This window comes from Rhipicephalus sanguineus, chromosome 5 (assembly GCF_013339695.2).
Source record: "Rhipicephalus sanguineus isolate Rsan-2018 chromosome 5, BIME_Rsan_1.4, whole genome shotgun sequence".
In the NCBI taxonomy this organism is placed as follows: domain Eukaryota; kingdom Metazoa; phylum Arthropoda; class Arachnida; order Ixodida; family Ixodidae; genus Rhipicephalus; species Rhipicephalus sanguineus.
Window position 1 is genome coordinate 160,363,165 of NC_051180.1, and position 5,012 is coordinate 160,368,176.

Here is a 5,012-nt window from a genome sequence, read left to right on the forward strand (position 1 = left end):
AGTCTACTGCCGCACGCTTCGTGGCCGATCCCCCGTAGTGGGTTGAGCTATTCCCCTAAGGAACTTCCTTGGCAACCAATACAAGTGCACTTGCGAGGAACCCACTACGCTATAAATCATTGTAATTTTTGAGAAGTAGGGCAGCAGACACTGTGCCATTTTTCGTCATTCTACGGAGGGCATTGGTACCTGCTAAACACATGTAAGGCATTATGCGCACTTTGTTGATGCTGTGCCTGATGACGATGAAGATTTATGGCAGAGCCCTTTGTAATGGGTTGGAAGCATTCAACAACCTACTCGTTGCGCAATTCCTATTGTGTGACGCCTGGTTACAGAATTCGCGTTGTGCGACGCTTGGTGCTTATTTTACTCTTCTACCACGCTATATTAGATATGCTAATGTGGTTGCTTCCCGACATGAAGCCTGTATAGGACCTTTTTGCAAAGCATTCTCAAGCACCGGCATGGCTCATAGGTTGAATACTGGGCTCCCACGCAGAGGGCCCAGGTTCGAACCCCGTTCCATCCTGGAAATTTTTTCTTATTTCGTTTGTTTCTTATTTCGAGCGATACTGGTTACGGACACCGGCGGCGGCGGCGGACAACTATGGCGCCAAAAACGGCCGGTGAAATGATCTCATAACAGTAGGTGTGTGCGAATATTCGAAAGTTTCGAATATTCGTCGAATATTGCATTCGCAATATGTGTATTCGATTCGAAAATCGTGTATTCGAATTCGAAAAATTCGAATATGCGATTCGATTATCATGCATAAAATAACTCGTCTTCCACATTTCTGCTGCGTTCGTATAGCTAAAAACGTTGCCGAGAGGGGCGATAAACATCGTAAGTACACGGAGGCACGATATCTGCCTGCGACGAGCGCCCCAATACGTATGATTTATTGCTGGTGCATCTCTGACGTGCAGCGCTGTTGGCGATCATGTAACCGTATATTTCAATATTATGCAGCCGTAACGTGCCGCACTACCACTCGTTAACTATGCGGGACCACTTCTGAAGAAAGACAGTGACCCATGTGACTGGTGGCGGATTGTAGGCACCTCCAGATACCCCAGTCTGGCAAAGCTTTGCCCTATGTAACTCCCTATACCAGCCACTTCTGTTCCAAGCGAGCGTGCCTTTTCAGTGGCAGGGGGGGGGGGTGAGGGATTGTCTCCGTTACAAGGGAGCGCCTGCTGCCTGATCATGTGGAGCAACTCATATTTCTTCATGATAACATCTAGTCATTACTTTCATTGTGCCGTGATATTTGCTTGCGTTGTGATGTGCATTGTGCTAGCCTGGACATTGTGTTCTGGAGATAGCAGTGTATGTTTTGTTGCCAGTCAGGCTGTTAATGTTTTTGTTTTTTCAAATAGCTACATGTTAAATAAAATATTGTTACTGTGGAGGCATTTTTCCTTTGATATTCGATATTCGATTCGATATTGGAAGGTGGATATTCGTATTCAATTCGTATTCGAAAAATTTGATATTCGCACACCCCTACATAACAGCTGTCGCTTTAAAACGACTCCCGGTTTATACAGGAGAGACTTGTTTGAACATTCCATTAAAATTACAGTGTCGCACTACAAATCGCGTAGCTTCTCAGAGTGTTTAATATTTTACAATGGATCCCCATGCGTTTCTCATGGGGCGGTGTTCAATTGTCCTGGAAAGCCACACGCTTTGTAGTGCGATACCGCAATATTACGAAAATGTTCTAGTAGGTCTCTGCTGTATAACCCGGAGTCGTTTTTGATAACTAGTTTTTTAAATGCGAAGCATTTCTTAGCGAACCTTTGGTACTTTGAGCGTTTCTATCTATCTATCTATCTATCTATCTATCTATCTATCTATCTATCTATCTATCTATCTATCTATCTATCTATCTATCTATCTATCTATCTATCTATCTATCTATCTATCTATCTATCTATCTATCTATCTATCTATCTATCTATCTATCTATCTATCTATCTATCTATCTATCTATCTATCTATCTATCTATCTATCTATCTATCTATCTATCTATCTATCTATCTATCTATCTATCTATCTATCTATCTATCTATCTATCCGCCTACGTCTGGCTGCTTTCATGATCGCCTCCTTAACTTGGTGTAGACCAAAATTGGCATGGGAAGGTAAGAGGATTTGAGGAATATGACTGTCGCGTCATGACATGAACATCGTGAAAATCCTGTCGCCTACGTCGTCAAACCCTTTCCACCAGACACTTGTGGTACATACCCGTTTACCAGGGGCCGCGGTGTACTGGAATGTGCCACAGGTGATTGACAGCTCATATCTACCCGGGAACGGCGAGAACAGACATCGGTAATTTAAATGAGAGAGCGTTAAGACAAAATTTGCAGTGGCTTAGGTAGGCTACGCCAGGATATACGTAGCGTTAGCAAAGGTTCAGGAGAGCTGCTTGTTGGGCAAGTTGGTACATACTTAGTTAACTACAAAAGAAGCCACAAAACGTCGAAAAGCGGAAAAAAAGCAGAGCGGCAGAAAACAGAGACAGAGCGCAGAGACGTGGCACTAACCACTAACCATGAGGTTAGTGCCACGTCTCTGCGCTCTGTCTCTGTTTTCTGCCGCTCTGCTTTTTTCCGTTTTTCGACGTTTTGTGGCTTCTTTTGTAGTTAACTAAGCAAAGGTTCAGCTGATTATTCTTAGCTTTCCAGGTTGTCTAGGATTATTACCCCCGAATGCAGAGATGTTACTTGATTCGTGCCTTCGACTTGAGCAAGTCGGCCCGAAGCAAGCAGCGGACTTGCAAACGCCCAAGTCGGCCTTCGCGTTTCATAGACGCTCAGGCTGTCTTCCTTGGTCAAGTCAAGAACGAGCTTCAATGCAGAAACACGTTGCTCGCCTGGTATCGAGGTTAATAATGAAGTTGTTGGCGTAAGGCACGTGTTACAGCAAGAAATGTTCGTACATTTAAAAAGAACTATCAGATGAAAGTGCTACAAGCATATTTTTGTCATTTTACTGCTAACGAGCGGCACGTGGTTCCCGCCGCCGCAGCGATGCGCAGTGTTGCTTGTGTAAAGCGTCCGTTGCCCGCTGGTTTCAGTGGCCGCCCAAGCGCGGCGCGTTACTCCAAGCTTGCTTGCTTCGGCCTGCGCGCTAATAGAATTTCCCATAAAGATGCGAAACACGGCATGGTTTGCGTTGTGTTCTTTCGTCGTTTTTTTTTCTTATCGAACGCGGAGTGTATATGCGCTGCCCTGGCTCGCAAGTTTTAAGCGAGGTATCGCGAATTTTCAAGGTACTAGCCTTTCTAGTCGCTTATGGATATGCTTCTAGCGAGCTAGGTCACAGTTATATATGAAGAAATAAAAAAGCAACAAGTTCTGGGAACAAAGTGTACAAAGCCCTTGTTCAGGCCCATGTGGGTGACGCCACCCGACAAAAAAGCTAAAGAATAGAACTGGAAATGCTAATTATTTGTCTACTTTCGTTGAACTTCTGGTTCTTGGTAAACAAGACAAGAAGCGGGGGTCGGGATCACGGGCCTCGGTGGAATTTCGCCTCGCGGGGTGCAACAATGCCGCGCTGCATGTTGGTGTGGGGAGGAGGGGGACCCACATGGTCAGGAATTGTTATCTGCTGGAAGCTTTGTCGCGCACAACGAAAAAGACACAGGCCTGCCATGTGTGTCCTGCGAGGTGAACGGAAAGCTCATCCGCCTGTTTGTACGAGGGTCTGCTTGCAATACAAAGCTACGAGGAAGTCCCAAGAAATAGCCTTTGCGGTTACGGAACACTTCGGCGTCGTCACCAGCGGGGCTATTAATGCGCATGTGTGTGCAGTCGACACATCCTGTAACGCTAGGGAATTCGGCCACTTCATAAAAGTCCCGCATAACTTTAGGAAATCCCGCCGGCTGCGGGAAGCGCATCAGCATCGAGTACAAGTGTTTTGCGATGAGTAGGGTCACTTTTCCGACTGCGCGGCACACTGTCGACTGCGGAATGCGGACGAGATCCCTAGTGACTGTCTGGAATGTGCCAGTGCCGTAAAACCTGAGCGCCATCAGTAGATGCAACATGGGAGGCACAGGCTGTCCTCGGTTGTCGCCGCTTTCTTGGAGCGGCAACATAGCCAGAAGCTGCTGCACGGCGTTCTTGGTGAACCTGTAGTGAGCGTGGAAATGTTCCTAGTCGTATAACTCCATCGGATTTCCTGAGTCACGTAAGGCGGGTCGTGGAATCTTCGGCAGGCAATGTACATCAGAAAATGCTACGTCCATAGCGCGGCAAGCATACTCAAAAACAGACAACCTCAGCGCGACGTGCATTCGGGAGGTGGCCACGTTGGAATAACGCATCAAGACTGTTTCAAGCTAGCCCCGCAGCAGACTTGAAACTTGTCCCGACTTCGACCGAGCCAAGTTGCCCGCAAGTCGTCCGCAAGTTCGAGAACGATTTATGGCAAGCGGCAAAGCTGTCTTGAGTCAAGTACGAGTCAAGTACGAGACAAGTAACATCTCTGCATTCGGGGGTTAGCCTTCTTCTGTTCATTCTTCGTACACTGAACCGCTAATTGCCAGGCAACTACTTCAGGATCCGATGAGATAAGCTTCTCGGCTCTTCTGCGCCGTTGAGCACCATTTGCGCTCTCCTTCTTCATGGCATTACCTACCTGCAAACGCCAGTCAGAAGCGCTATGAAGTGGCTCCAGCGCAGTGTCAGACGGCGACTGCACAGTGAAGGCGAATAGGTGCGCGCGCGCCGGCGCCACTGTGTCTGCCATGGCTACGACGTCACTCCTCCCGAATGCGCAGACCAGCAGCGGCGAGTCGCGTGCACCGGTGGCGGAGTCGGCGCGCGCGCGCCGGCGCCAGTGTGTCTGCCGCGGCTAAGACGCCACTCCTCCCGAACGCGCAGACCAGCGATGGCGGAGAGTGCGCGAGATGCCGGCTCCGGTGAGCCAGCTGTGTGACATCACTGATCCTCGCGCATGCGCAGCACGGCTCATGAGGAT